This window comes from Hyposmocoma kahamanoa, unplaced genomic scaffold, assembly GCF_003589595.1.
Source record: "Hyposmocoma kahamanoa isolate Upper Pololo Valley unplaced genomic scaffold, ASM358959v1 122, whole genome shotgun sequence".
Lineage (NCBI taxonomy): Eukaryota > Metazoa > Arthropoda > Insecta > Lepidoptera > Cosmopterigidae > Hyposmocoma > Hyposmocoma kahamanoa.
Window position 1 is genome coordinate 436,578 of NW_020653424.1, and position 16,757 is coordinate 453,334.

Consider the following 16,757-nt stretch of genomic DNA (forward strand, 5'->3'; position numbering starts at 1 on the left):
CAATTCGTTCAACATTTCTGCTGAATTTGCGACCTAAAATTAGCTTAAGAAGAATTCACTTCTATTTATCACTGTACAAATATGAGATTATTATTAACATACTGTGCTTGTTATATCGTACTTTATTAATTATCTTATTATTGACATGGACTTAAATAAATGAAACGATGTAATAAATACGCTTGTTATAGAGGAGAAGATAAACAGTATTTTTTGTACTATGATCTCCTTTATCAAGTGGTGGTAGCCGTGTGGGCGAACGGGTGCTTCTCTATTGAGAGGTCAACTGTACGAATACCTGTGGCCGAATGTGCATATGACTTTAATTTCTAAGTTACATACATTTGTGAATCATGAAGAAACCTGCATGTCGAAGAAGATCCACAACCCTTGAAGAACGTGCGCAGTCTCCAACCCACATCGGACCAGTGTTCCGGGAAATGACCTAAACTTTTACTTTAAAGGAAACCCATGCTCCAGCAGTGGATCGTGTAAATGGTTGTTGATAATCTTCTTCTTGTCTTGACAAACGGATCAGAGCGGGCGGTCGAACCGCGACGTAGATGTAACTACCCGTACAAACTCAGTTTTGCTGATCCATTTAGTAATCTCTGTTTACACTTACTTACTTACTTGACACTATTTGAACTCTTCGTAAATAATCTTGAGGCAAATATCTTCTTAGTCGATTGCTTTGTTTAAACCCGCAGTGGGATGTGTAATAGACTTAGAACGATGTAAAATGTCAATGGGGGCCTCATGCCCAGAACGACATCAATCTATATAGTTCATTTCCTACATCCTAAATAACAAGTCAATAACGCCGAGCTTCCTATTTGACCCGCTAAAAGACCTGTCAATAAATCGTGCAGTATCCGACATGCGGTGGACAGCTCACCTCGATCACTTGCCTCTGAGGACAGGTGGATGTAGTTGCTGACAACTGCAATGTGCTGATTAACAACGACTTGATTTAGGCGGGGGGTCAAAATGTTGTACAATATAACTAACACGATGCAGTAATAATAATAACCTTTGTCAAGGCAGCGAATGCATGAGATTTTTAACGGTTTGTGATAATGACTAATAGAATAAATGTCATGGCATACGTGACATTGAAGAATACATCTTTGTAGAAGAATGTATTGATGTAAAATGATGTCATTTTCTACATAATTAATATTCTAACAAGACAATTAAGTTTACACAAGGCCTTGAAAACAGCAAAAATTAAGGTGTTCCCCCTTCGAGTACTCACATAAAAACCTACAGTACATTTTGAAATAAGTAGACAGAAACGAACCGTGCGATCTTATTCTAAGATAAGTCGCGACATAACAAACCTCATGGCAAAGAGACAGACCAATTAAGGCGAAATTATACAACAACAAAAAGACCGACATCGCGGGGTCGTAACAGACCGGATCAACTGGATACAACGTGATAGGTGATTCTCAAACTACTCGCTAATATGCAGATGTCTTGAAATTAATTTTCAATTATTGCAATAGAAAATAATAGCAAATATTAATAATTTATTAATTACTAATTAAACATGACTTATCGAATATTTCAAAAATTAATCTTGTTCGAAGTCCGGTAGAAAACTTGGGCATTTGCGCACACGCCGTGTCGGTCACTCGCTTTAAGAGCACGCAAAAATCGCACTTTTTGTTCGTACAAACTTCCACTGCTCTCGTTAACGTCTGTTGCACGATGGATGCATTCGAATGATATTAGACAATGTTTCTGTAAATAGAAAGTAGTCGTTTTTAAGAGACTTGTAGAGAGACAAATAGGTAAAGTAATTTAATGATTATGTTCATGTTGAACGTCTTCAACCAGCTGTTATGTTATGATGACGCTAATGAAACAGAGACAAAGAATATGACTATCTAAATAGATGTTAGACCTCAAACAAAACATAGCCTTACAAATGCAGGAAGGTATCAGGCATGTGACGCAAATACACAACTGTGAGTTATCGGATTGAAACGTGCTTACGGCAACTTGTTACGATTTACATCGCAACCGTAGAATTGGGAAGAAAATCGATTTGACACGTAATATAGAACAGATTAAGAACGATCACGATATCTTGCTATAATAGTTTTATAGCTGGTGATAGAAAATGAGTCAATACGATAAGAAACCAAATATTAGGGGTTAAAGTATGAAATTGCCGTTTTATTGCAATAGGTTCTTTGAATTTTCATAGAATCTTCATGGTTTGAGGTTTTCGAATGAAACTCATTTCAAATGGTTTCTGTGATTTTTTTTTTTTAATTTGAAACATTTGAATATCGACTTTCAATTGTTTTTGTTATTCAATTTAGACAAGAAAGATGGATACTGCGAAAATTCGAGTGATTTTTGAATACGAGTTCCGACGCGGAACTAACGCGGCAGAAACAGCCCGCAATATCAATGCTGCGTTTGGAGAGGGGTCTACTAATGAACGCACTGTGCGATTTTGGTTTAAACGCTTTCGTGATGGAAATTTCGACTTAAAGAACGAGGCACGAGGAAGACCGCCCACACAGGTGAATAACGATGAATTAAGAGAGATAGTGGAAGCCGATCCTAGTCAAACTACCCAGGAATTAGCGGCATGGTTTAACGTTACCTTACCCACAATATTGACTCACTTGCGTCAAATCAATAAAATAAAAAAAATACGAAAAATGGGTGCCTCATGATTTGACTGATCTGCAGAAAGAAACGCGTGTTGAAACTTGTGTTGCCTTGTTGAACCGGTACAGAAATGAAGGAATATTGGATCGAATTGTAACATGTGATGAAAAGTGGATTCTTTATGATAACCGGAAAAGAAAAATGCAATGGCTGACCCCAGGTCAAATGCCACAACAGTGTCCTAAAGCAATACTTACCAATAAAAAGTTAATGGTAACTGTTTGGTGGTCTCAGCATGGTGTTATTCACTATAGTTTTCTCCGATCTGGTCAAGCAATAACGGCAGATGTCTATTGTGCCGAACTCCGAACCATGTTGACAAAACTAGCAGTAAAACAGCCCCGACTCATGAATCGATCTTCACCATTATTGCTCCACGACAACGCGAGACCTCACACAGCACGAGAAACCATTTTGACCCTTCAGGAACTGCAGTTAGAAACCATTCGTCATCCTCCGTATTCACAAGACCTTGCTCCAACGGACTACCATTTTTTTCGTGATTTGGACAATTATATACGTGACAAGAAGTTTTCTTCCCAGGAGGCAGTACAAAATGCTTTCACACAGTTTGTGCAGTCTAGATCGTCGGAGTTCTATCGCAAAGGCATTAATAACCTTCCCATTAGATGGCAGCAATGTATAGATAATAATGGCAAGTATTTTGATTAAATAAATTTGTTAAAAATTTAAAAAATAAACAATTTTGATTTTCAGTACAAATCGGCAATTTCATACTTTAACCCCTATTATCTTTGACAAGAGTTCGATATGGAAGTGACACTTTGAAATATAAAAAAAATGCCTTTCATCAGAACAAAATACCCAAGATACACTTTTATATAGTTAGACCAGACTATTTTTTTTTATAATAATAACGCACACACTCGACATAGCCCCTCACTAGGGAAACCCTGTGTCGCGGGTGCTATGGACACACAAATAGACAATTACAAATTACACCCAAACTCACGAGACAAATAAATGTAGGCCATACAAATATTTCTCCCGGCCCGGGAATCGAATCTGGGACCTCTGCATGGCAGTCCAGCATGGTAACCGTTCGGCCACGGAGGCAATTATACTTTATTTGTAGTTTTTAGTGTTGGAAGCAAAATGTGTCGATTTAGGCATTGCTACACATCATGTTGACCTTTCTTACTTGAAAAGTACCCACGGTGTTGCTTACACCGTGACATAATCATTGTCATCGGTCTTTCAATCACTCGTATTACCTGACTTAGAACTTGGTGCGTGAAAATGTTTTTATTTATGTTATTTACTAAAATAAATCGATATTATAATCTAGCATTATGTTATTGAAAATTAATAACTCACTGTGCATATTTAATGCAAAGCAGGCGGCATACTTAATAATAGAAACGACAAATAGTTGATGATTGAACGATGACAGTTAAAATCTTAATGAAATAGTTTAAGTGTTCGATCTTAATATTAATGGTTATAACAAACTGGTGTGAAATTACACAAAAAATAATTGAATATCAATTCAATATATATTAAAGAAACAGTTTAATTTCAGCTGAATGACGAACGGACTCGGCGTTACAGATATACATACATAGAACAGAAGAATCTTCATATGGAAAATATTTAAATTTACTAACAACATGTCTAAGGAAACTTTTTTGTTTTACAATTTAAGACCAGTCAAGACAACCAAATATATGTGAGTGTTATAACAATAATTCATTCAATAAAAGCATTTTTGATTTCACATAAATTCAGGTGACAACAAATTCAATGAAAGAGGTAACATATTTACTAGTACATCTATAGAAGGAAATATTGACCTAAAAATAAAATCCACAACATTTATTTAAGAAGAAGCCAACGCCATATCGTAATTATAATCAACTCTCAATTACCCATGTCATAACCACACATTTGATTTCAGCGCCGAGCGATTCACACGGCGGTTTAAAGTTGTTTGTTACAATTAATCAAACATGAATCATTGGCATCTGATGTGGCAACCAATATGCTTGGGGCAATACTTTACGCAACATACCACGCGTTTTCCTTGGGAAACCTTTTTTCGATGTGAATGGCCAAAGCGGGCTATACGGAGATTGTTAATAATGTGACTATAGCATTGAAAAACATAAACAATGGTTGGGACAAAAACGGCTGTACGCGCTTATTGATGCAGTTATGACAGTAAATTAACAGACGGAATCTAATACATTCTAGAGCGATTAAGTTCAATTCACGCAGTGGAAAGGATCTATACAGGGAATATTTAGTGTGGAGCAGTAACACTATAATGGGTAACCAAAAATTAATTTGGTTCACTTTCTTGATGAATTGACCTAAATAACCTTTGACAAACAATCGTTACACATACACGTGTTACAAACTTGAAAGTTCATCACTATTTTGCTTGTCTCTAAAATGTGAAACGAATAGCAGCTATCTACAGTAATGTGCTCACAGCACACGATTAGATACTCGACATCCATCGAGGATGACAGCGCCACGTGACAGTGGGGGGCATTGTAAGGTAATGGGGATTAATAACACCGTGACCGCTGCGCGTGACTACTGCGCACTACCGATTCAGAATTCAAGACTACAAGTTGGTATGCTTATAGACTGTTAATGGTATTGGAAGAAGTACAAACTACTCATTGCTGATTTACTAAAATACGTATTAGGTGTTTGAATGTTTTCTTTGAATGTTTTTTAAACTTTTAAACTTTCTTTTAAGTTTTCGATATTATGGATGATGACAAGTCCAATTCACAAATCTGTAATGAATTTATGGATAAGTTTTAGAGGTAATTTTGATGATCCTTCAGCAAGATATTTAAAAAGTTTCTAATTAACCCCTGAAGTGATTAAATAGAGAGAGGTTCAAAGGAAAACTAAAATGAAAACAAAACCCAAAATTTCTCCTGGGTACTATCCCATAAAAGGAGAATTTCTGAGAAATCTGCCTCTAAAAGCTATCATAAAGCTAACAACTCTCAATGCTGCTTTTAGGCTGAAATATATGCCGGAACTATGGGAAGTGGCTGAGGCAATTATGATTTCTAAATCTGGGATGCTTCCACACGAAGCAACTTCCTACAGACCCATATCCTTGTGATTTAGAGCGCGACAAGAGGGAGCCTTCTCTGAACTGAAGAAAATCGAAGCTGGAGTACCTCAAGGAAGTGTAGTGCCTCAAGGAAGTGTAGTAGACCCTGTCCTTTACCTGCTTTACACTGCCGATATTCCAGACTTAGAAAACAGCACCATAGCTATCTTTGCTGGCACAGCAATAATGGCAGTTGGAAGCACCTATGATGAAGCAATAGAAAAAGTACAGCATTCATTGAATGTATTCTACAACTGGACAAAATGTAGCGCACTACGCTCAGCGAAGTAAAGTTAGTGCATATAGACTTTAGCTTAACCTAAGAATCCTAAGTATCACCCCGTATTTGTCAACAACAAACAGATACTATAAACAGATACGATGTCAAGCTTCACTGGAAATCCCACGTCAAGAAAAAACGATAAGAATTTGACATTCGTTACAGAAATATATACTGATTCCTTGGCAGACAATCTACGCTATCTGTAAGTAATAAACTATTATTGTATAGACACCTCTGGAGCTGCACCGCAAAGACGACCATAGATTCAACGTTTTCACCATAAAGTACTTAGGAATATAGTGTGTTTACACCTTGGTACGTACGAAACGAAGACATCCATTGGAAGTGAAATTTGTAGACAAGGTAGTGCAGAAGTACGCTGAAGCCCACCAACGCAGATTTCACCATCATGTGAACGTCGAGGCCATTAAGCACCTAAAACCATTTGAACTAATGTATTGCTAGCGTGTGATTAATTCGTAAGAAAATAGCCAGTGGGTGAATTCTTAGTTTAATTTGTTAATTTATTAGATAAAGTGATATACAATACATTCTAACCAAATACACGACTAACAAGTAATTAATATTTCTCTCGTTATTGGTGCCTTATAAATAATTGAAAAAAAAAAACGTTTTATTGTCTTAACGTACATATTATTGCAATGCAAAATCACTATGATGCATCTTGCACAGAGGAATATTGCATCTAATAAACTTTATCATGTATGACAAGTGCACATACGCAATGCGAATGATCGGTTGTATCTTATAGGGAGGTTGCAGACATAGGAAGGCAACGAAACTTGTATGTATTTTAATGACCCGGAGTTCAAAGAACAACATGAACAATAAAGTTCTGAGTGGCACTGCAACTGTTATGGACAGGCGTGTCGCTTGCCACCAGGCCCACGAATTGTTCGTCCCGTCAATTGGTATCATAAAAAGAATTAAATTATTGTTATGTTTAAAACCATTCTAATATTAGGTACTCTATGTATAACTTAATCAATGCAAACAAGAGGAATAACTTTTCAATCCAGAAATGGTAATAATAATGGTAAGGAGTGTTGCCGAATATAAATAAAATCTAAACGAACGAAGTCCAGCCGCTCACGCCTTGATAAAAGTATAAATAATCTAACGTAATTAAAAAATCTAAAATTCACATTAAACATTATTTAATCGATGATATAACACGCTAAATTCAATTCAAAAAACGCGCCTCAAAAGTGGAAATCAACAGCTATTATCGCGTAATTGACGACATTAAAATGTTGAAGAAATAATTTAGTATTCCATTCCAGTAGGCACTAGAGTCACGAATATACCGTTAATGGGTACATTCTTCACTTGAAGATTACCAGGTTGGGTGGCTATCACGGCATCGTTCGCACGCCCATTGAATTCAAGTTCACTATCTACATCACCTTCCTTAAGAACTGGTGCCTGCGAAAGTTGCGCACCAATTACGTGTATTAAGTCTTCTTCGCCTGCTACTTTATCTTGTTATTAAATTGTAGATATATAAGTATAAAATCTACCGTTACCATATGGCTCGTCTTTTACTTCCACCTTTCAGGTGACCTCTGCAAAAATTACAAGTGATAAAAAAGTTAAAGTAAGCTAGCTTTAAATTAACTTCCCTGCCTTCTTTTTTGACATTAAATCACTATTTAGGAAACTTCCTTACAGCCGTTATTTTGCTTAGACATTTGACTTCCAAATTATGATAAAATTTAACTTTTGTAACCAATCACGCTTCCCGTCTTAACAACGACAGTATCACTTTCTTGGATCTAACGAAACTCATAATCGGACCTGTTTCAGTTCATATTTGCTAATAAATGACATGGTTCTCATTTCGATGTAAAAATTTTTGGCACCTTCTTTACAATGCACACGTTCACTACGCATATTTTTCAGCATTCGTCTTCGAGCAAATTCCGTCCGCTTCGTTAATAATTGACCTTTTAATGAACTTAAATATCCTTGTTATACAATTTGATGTAATTAGAATCAAGTGGTTGATTCACTACGTTCCGTTCGCATTGCGCGATTCGAACGATGCCTTAGCCTACTTAAGTTCATTAGAAATTAAAATTTAGTTTATGCGTTGCCTTTGAAGGGGCTCGATGCCAAGGTGTAGACAATAGGCAGTTATAATATGGTTTGATATTTATGTGTTTGGTTAAAGATGACATTAGTGGAAACTTATGAGGATTGCAAAATCGATTTGGGCCAATTAAATAGGCCTAAGATAAAATGTCTTTTGAAAAAGGAGCGCAGGATATGTTAGTTGTAATAATTAGTACACTTTGATAATCTAAAGTACAATAAAATACTTGCAGGCATGTATGCATGTTGATAAAATAATGTCAAGCGAGCTCAAATTGTAAATAATCCCAACTTATTTAAGATTTCAGAAGACAACGTTATTCCATTTTAAACGTTGCATAGTTCAGACTAACGTGATTCATTCGAAGCTGGTGACCCTTGAAACTAATTTAATTGTGAGTCACCTTAGCGAAGGCTATGATAACACTCCCGGTAATGTAGGGCATGTTTGATACAAAATTAAACTCGCCGTTTGCTAAATCCAAAACTAACGTTTGGCTATCTTGTAGCTTACTACTGAGCTCTGTTGACTGTACGTGTAAGGTTGTAGCTTTGTAGTAATATACTACATATACTAATATACAGCATTTCGTGGAAGTGGGAACAGAAATGATAATGTCTAGAGGTCGAATGAATAAATAAGTGAAATTGAAATGCTCCTGGGAGACTTAAATTGCTGAAAAATTAGAAATATTTATACATATATATATATGATGAAGACAAGACAAATCTATTTGATGCCGGGTATAATAACTGCTTAGTCAATTTAAAATACAAGCAAATTTAAACAGCTGAATCGTCATAATGCGTAACAAATCAATACCACATCCCACCTTTAAGAATTAACGAAATCTTTTGAACAATAAAGCAACGAGCAAATCCAATAATTGAATAGAAGAAACCATTATTAGCAGTTCACACAATTATATCATATAGAGTTATATATCCAAGAAGGACATTTTGCTTAATAAGCGGTGTTATAAGCATACATTAACCTCTTGGCAAAAACAGCGGCGTGTGGGGGAATGTCAATGACTCCGCACAATGGGCAACTCGTACGAGAGTTAGGGATGGCATACGAGGGTTTGAAAGAAAAGTCTTTTTATAAGAACCTTATGCAAAGTTGCTAGAAAATTTTTGGCTCCATTCTCAAAACTAGAACACGTCAAGAGACGGAGATCACGATGCAACAGCAACGTCTTATCGTGATCGTGTTTGTAGCTACACTAATCGAGCGTAATGGCTAACCTAGCGTGCGTTCATTCTGCGAGTAGCCAAACAAAATTGTTTGGCAAAGGAATGTAATACCATTCAGTTTCAGGAAAACTACAATTTGGGGCTATCCAAAGCTAGAGCCAGTAGGCATTTTTAGATAGACGCATACCAACCATCGTTGCTTACATTATCACTTGACATCAGTTGAGATTGGGGAAAAACGAAAGTTAGAAAAAAAACTGTATTCATTTTTTAAATGACTAGTGTGCGCAATTTTCTTTTTACTCTCCTCTCCTACCGTTCTAAATGATTATACTGTTTTATTAATGCATTCTTAAATTGTTATTGGCTATATTATTTGGTCTAATGTATGGTTATTATTAAACCCATAACGATGTTTTGGGAGGTTCGTTTCGTTCTGGCCACTTAATATGTATTATGTAGAATAGGATAGAATTATTTATTTCACATAATTAATGTTACATTATTACAATATAAAAAGGCAAAGTTAACGAATAATACGATTGTCAATAAAATAAATGATAATTTTGTATAAAATAGTACAACTCAAAAAAGTAGCATTCTAATTTCGTTGAAATGAATGAATGACAATGCAGATGTTGTAGAATTCATGAATTTAATAAAAGAAGTTTCAATACTACTTTTTACATGTGCACGTAGATATTCGTAGAATCAAGCACCGCTTACTGCTGCATTCAACCGATTTAAGGTTTCCTGCGTTTTGCAATCGTTCGTAGGTGTTTAAGTTTTGACGCGTATAAACAATTATATAGTGTAAAGGAGGGAGGTTCTTTCGTCCGTTGGATGAGGTTACCAAAACAAGCCAAGTGAAACTCCAAGTTGTTCAGAAGATTTTTATTTTCACCTTGTATGTCGCCAATACAATTTCACCCTATATGTGCCTACCAAATATCAGAAGATCCGGGTAGCAGTTCCCAAGAAAGGACTCAACTCCTGGTTGCCTTACTGAGCTCTCTGTATTCTCAGATTTCTCTTCACATTAACAAAATTGTGTTCGAGTAGTCACCATTCGAGGGAAAATCTTAACACCGCGATTCAGAAATAACGCGAAATGGGTCAATGCCATCTAGCGGATTCTTAGAGAACTAAACGTGAATCTGACTTAAGGCCGTCTATTACATAAAGTAGGTTTGTTACAATCGTTAATATTTTGTGAATACTGTCAGCGCCTGGTGTTTTTTTTAAGTTTTTTGCAAGTCTGACCTTTTATGCCTATTATGGTGATTCGTCCACGTTTTTGAAAAAAGTATTATTATCACCAAAGCATTAGTTAAATAAAAAAAATAATATGGAAAAGTTACCGGACACTGCAGCGTTTCAGGAAGTTCTTTAATTAGCGTTACGAGGCTGATTTAACTACAAATTTGTTACTAAAACTAAATCCATCCTTCTAGATTGTTTTCTGTGTTAATTATTTCTAGTATACAGCCCTGATTTGATTTGTATCTTCTTCGCCCACTACGTCGTAAAATCTTTCTGTTTTAGTATGTTTTATTATCTATACCCGGTTTAACTTGACTTCTACGCATTTTGGACTTGCTTGTCTGTGTGGGAACTTTGTCAATGATCAGGGTTTTTTTGCGTTCTTGATTTTTACACTTTTTGGCTTCGCGAAATACTAATTAGTTTATTTGCTTAAATCAGAATATCATAATAGAATACGCAACAAAAAAAAATACTAGCACAATCATGTTTCGCTCATGTTAAACAGCATGCAAATGTCTTTTTACGAAATGTCAATGAAAAGTCATCAAAAATGTCTGTCAATCAAAAGCATTTCAACATATTTCTTTGGAAAAGTGTATTTATTTTGCATAACTACAAATTGATGTTTGGAAAAACAGGAAACTCCTGAAAGGGTCCTACTATGCCACAAGTGGTCATAACAAAAACTTTTAGCTTGGAAAATATTATAAATTTGCTACACAAATTTTTTGTTGCCCTTTATGGGCACATTCGGTTGTCCGTGCTCATTCTGTAAGGGGAACGTATAATTTATTCTCGAATTTTTTTTTCTACTGCTGGTTAACGTCAATTTAATCACCCGCTTTAGCACGGTTATACGAGTATGTGACACAACACTGATTGTTTGAATACCTTTTACAAAGCGTGTGAGCGAGGGAAAAAAGAAGTTAAATAGACTTTGCTCCTTTATTTGAATTGCAGATATTTTAAAAGACGAATTTTATAAGTATACGTAAGTTCACAATTACGTTACAGTAGTTAAGTAAGCTTACTTAAACGAACTTAAGACAGAAGACGGAGAGATGGAAATTCAATAAAGTCACGGAAACATTAAACAATTAAATACAGTAATAATCGTATCAAGTGTTACATCACATTTATTATGTTGTAATATTACAAATCATGCAATTAAAAATGGTTAATTCTATTTCAGACCGTCGTCGCCCTTTTGCAAAACTTTCAATTACCATTATCATCATGCAGTTCACTGACCGCTAGGTTATAAACAGCATAGTTTGTGCTATGCACCATGACGTTGCAATAGTCGCACCCATCTACGGCTTTTTGGCTACCATTTGGTAGTCGCTGTTCTCCACCACGCCTTACGATGTTTGTCAAGCTGCAGTTTAGCTACGTTATCCAATCTTCTATGTCTTGGACTAAGATCCTAGTTAGTTCGTCTTCAGCTTTTGGCATTCGGAACTCGACCCATAAGTTTGATGCGCAGCCCTCTGTGCAATATAACTCTCATTTCAGGACGTTATCCATACCTGCCTACGAAATGCAGTCTTTAAAGAACTATTTCGTCCAATGATACAAAGTCTTTGATATTACAAATCTAAATCTAAAACCGGCACACGCCAGTAAGTATTTAACTTATCAGTTTTGAAGTAAGAATCTTGTGATGAATATTGTTTTTTCTGTATGACAATGTCGTTAGTTTAAGTAAAGATTATCCAACAGTAAGAGAAATTTTACGATGAATTCATAATAATGTTACTCAAAAATACGTTTTATTTGACATTGTCGAGTCGAGTGCCTCGTGATCACGGACAACTGTAGAGCTTAGGGCGTACAGTTACTTTTTATTCTCTGGTACAGGGACGCAGTAAGCCCCATTTAATTAAATATATATTTTTTAATACTATCGATTAAATATAGGTACTTTTTTTTTAATAATAGAAATCTGAACACAGTACGATGTATGACATTTCTAGAAAACTGACAAATTGGCGGCACCAGTCTAATATGATTAAATTTTTCTTTAATATGTGAAAATATATGGTATTAACTTTTACTTCGTACGTTATTTTTTTTCACTTTGTCAGTTTTATTTTTCCAATTAATGGTTTTATTATTGGGGTTGCGATGTGAATAAAATAAATATTCAACAAAACACTAGTACAAAAAGATTGTAACAATTTGTGCAGTTTCCGGTGAGGATAACATTCACGTTATTTACTGTTACATAAATATAAAAATTAATAAAGGAAACACTAATTAATATGGTAAAGAGTATATATAAGTATGTAGGAAATAGTAAATCACTACCGGAAATGTGATATGATAGATGACAATCAGACAATGAATAAGTCGTGAACAAAGTACAGGTAACGGATATTGATTTTAGACTAGTTTCTGTTCATCTGTGCCATAAGTACCTACCCTACGTGCAAACGCGGGTTAAAAACATTTATTCACCAAATTTCGTCAAAACCCCCTAAACCGTTACGGCATGTATAAGTAACGATCATTCACAGTTCCGTCCAAGCTGTCTCCTTGTAGAATTAGTCCTTTGTTCGCGTCTAAAACTAAATTAAAAAGTTTAATCTGCCACCTCCTCAGGACAGGTATTACCAAATTGTGTCACGTCTGCCACCGTCCGTGCAGCTTTAGCGGTGGCAAACGGGAGTAAATGATATTAGTGATATTAAAAGCGTACATATACCATGAATGGCTATTTATACACGTTTGTCTTGGGTTAGATTCTTTTCCACCAGCGCGCAGGTTGTTATTATATGGGGTGATGATGTAAGAAAAAAAAATGAATGATATAATAGAGACGTCATGTAACACTTTTGAAAAGTACAGTAGCTCTAGACAATCGTCACCGGAAGAAATGTAACCACCTTTAATACACCGTGACAACGCATTGTTTGCTCAAACAATTCATAGTTTATTATTTTTGTGATCCCCGTGACTTGTTTCTGCTAATATAAATTTGCCAAATCCCTCATTTGATGGATTCATTTTGTTAACATTCTAAATCTGACCGTTCGCGCTGTTAACGTTTCTATTAACTTAATTGATTAATGTATGTAGTTTAGGTAAGATGGCGCTAGATGGCGTTGAACCTTTTTGGTGTATTATCTGAAACATGCTAATAAAATGTCATCGAAACTGTTTAACTGTCGAGTGATTTTATGAACTTCGCCGATGAATCTATTTGCTTGACTGGTGCATTTCTCAGACCTGCAGCTTGATATTGATTGCCTCTCTCGACCGGAAAGTGCGTCTCTTCCGAGTCGAGGCGCATAATTGCGATTCACAACTGGCCGGTCGGAAGCTTTTGACATTTCTAATAGGGACAATAGTTGATTTAACTCACAAATTAGAAAGATATAGTAGGAATCAGGTTCATCTTCTCGCTCGGAAACCAATTTGATTTCGAGACTCGGATGGGCTACCAGATCGGTTCGATTCCAATTTGAATCAAAATCAGCTTGCTGGCCCTTTTAATTAGTTTCGATTACACATGTTATTTTCGTGTAACCATTGTTACGTAACTATACAGTGTTCTGTATGAATGTTTATAAATATAATATAATAAATATTTTGTAGTTGTTAAATCATTTCTAATGTTTTTTGTTCGCTTTTACAGGTAAGCAATGTGGTTATCGCTTCTGAAATAATCTGAACATCAGAACGGTAAGGAATTTGACACTACAATGCACACAAAAATCACTCACACAAGGAATCGTTATGAATTTACCAAACCTAATATTTAAGGCTATTCAAGGAATGTCGGCCACACAACAATTTGTGAGCTTGTGGCCTAAAACATATTGTTATTTCACGATGATAATTGTTTCTATATATATTTCACTCATTTTAACACTAATTAATTATTTAGTTACAATTATGCAATGTCATTGAGGCTAAAGACTTACTTGGTCGCATGATAAACTGTAGGCGATAAGAAAAAATTCTACGACCCGTTTCATGTACACATTATAACATATCCATACATAGCCATATGCCATTATTATCGTGCTTACGACTAGGTGTAAATGATTGAACTGTAAATTTAAAATTATCATCAACATTGAAACTTGTACACTACAACAAGTTTTCAATAGTGTGTTTCAAGTGTCAGTGAAAATTTAACGGAGTTTTAAATACTTAAGTATCTCATGTAAATCAAATTTAAATGTATATTTACAAAGAGCAACCCCAAGAGTTTCTTCTCATTCTTCTCAGAGGAATGTGCCTTACATATAAGCACTAGAGTTTAATCAGTATGACTATTTCAAGTGTAATTTGGTTACCTATGAAATAAAGATTATTTGTGTTTGTTTTTAGAAGGATAATTTTGTAACTATAAGTAAAAATATAACCTAGAAAATGTCACCACTTTTTCTTAACTAAATCACGTATATTTTTTCAAACAACGTTTTGATTTAAAAAATAGTTTCATTTTTCATGAGTAACAATAGCGAAAACTTGATAGAAATATACCCTTTTTTGTTCTCATTCTAAACCATTCACGGTATTTGAGAGGGAGGTAACATCCACTCTATGCGTATTACTTTTGGTAAAGATACTTCATCGCATAAGGGTCTTTTTGAATATTATTGAATTTCGTCACGTGTGCATTTAAGCGAGCACATAACAAAATTGTGATAAAACAGAAACAGCAAAAAGATTTTGCAAGGTACATAAACCACGATTTACCTAACACGTCAGGTAAGCAGCTATGTAAACGGACACAGTTGCTTGTATAAGGACTGAATACGAATGACTGGTGTGTGACATCGCAGCGCGATACTAACATCGTGTAGGAATGATGGCTGATTAACATGATTGTTTGAAATTTAAACTCTGATATGCCTTATTTGTTAACTAGTTGTTTTCAGAATGACTCAAGTTTTGGATGTGAAGTTTATTTAGGTTTAGGAAAAATTCGTGTATGCCCAAGGCGCACAAATAACTTTGCACATTATTTCGACAATTACACGCTAAAGACACGGCTTGTAGAATTTTATTTCATCGAAAACCTTCGTTTGTCTGAAAACACGTCACAATTTTTTTCATTATTTTTTTGACTATTTTGGCACTTTGATAAGTAAAATAAATATTAGACAACATTACATACGTTGCTTTGATCCCAAAGTAAGTAGCTAAAGCATTTGTGTTATGGAAATCGGAAACAACGACGGCACCATAAACACCCAGACCGAGACAATATAGAAAAGTAAAGCTTCTACATTGGCCGGGCCGGGAATCGAACCCGGGACCTCAGAGATGGCTACACCGTGAAAACCGGTGTATAAACCATTGGATCACGGAGGTCGTCATCAAATTATTGTTTTTGTAGAGAAAACGACATCCATAATATATGTATTTTACTTTAGATTTAATTTAGTGTGACTGCTACAATAAAAGAAACTATCTGTAGTGTTTTGGTTAATTTATAATTAAATTAAAGCGCGCTCAATTCTTAGTATAAAGGATTTTTATACAATCATGTACTTTTTTACTCGATTGTGAATTAATTTAATATTGTTATTAATAAACTCCAACAACTATTTCAATATTTTCGGAAATGCTAACAAATTCACTTTTGCTTTTTCATATTTAACTTAACCTACTAAAGAAAGGCGCTCCCAGGTTTGACCTTGGTCTGACCGTACTTTTGGATGTATTATCCGCTAGGATAATATGTAGATAATCTAAAGTGAAATGTGATTGAGAAGTAAGGAATCGTTTTATTTTAAATGTATAAATGAAGTACCAAAGTGTTATGGAGAGTAAAAGTTAAAATTCTTGTGTTTGTGTGTTTAAAGTAGGTACAATTTTATCAAAGAACAATAATTTTGTGGAAACGAATAGGTATTCAGCAATCCAAACCATAAAATATGTAAAACAGACTGTAGTGCAAACATGAATTTTATTGACCACAAACTTCTTCCAAAAGAGTACAATGTACATAGGTAATAAATTAATAAATTTATTACATAGGTATCGAGTTCTTAGGTTTTCGCGATTGTTACACATAGGAAATGAAACTATTTTTCCGGATTTAGATCGCGTATATTTGTTTTTTCAAACAAACCGACG

General features: G+C 35.1%; 1 protein-coding gene across 1 annotated transcript in view; it reads left to right on the forward strand.

The window, feature by feature from the left end:
- Positions 1–16,757, forward strand: part of LOC113240190 — a 70,766-nt gene that overhangs the window by 29,895 nt on the left and 24,114 nt on the right. The window lies entirely within an intron of this gene.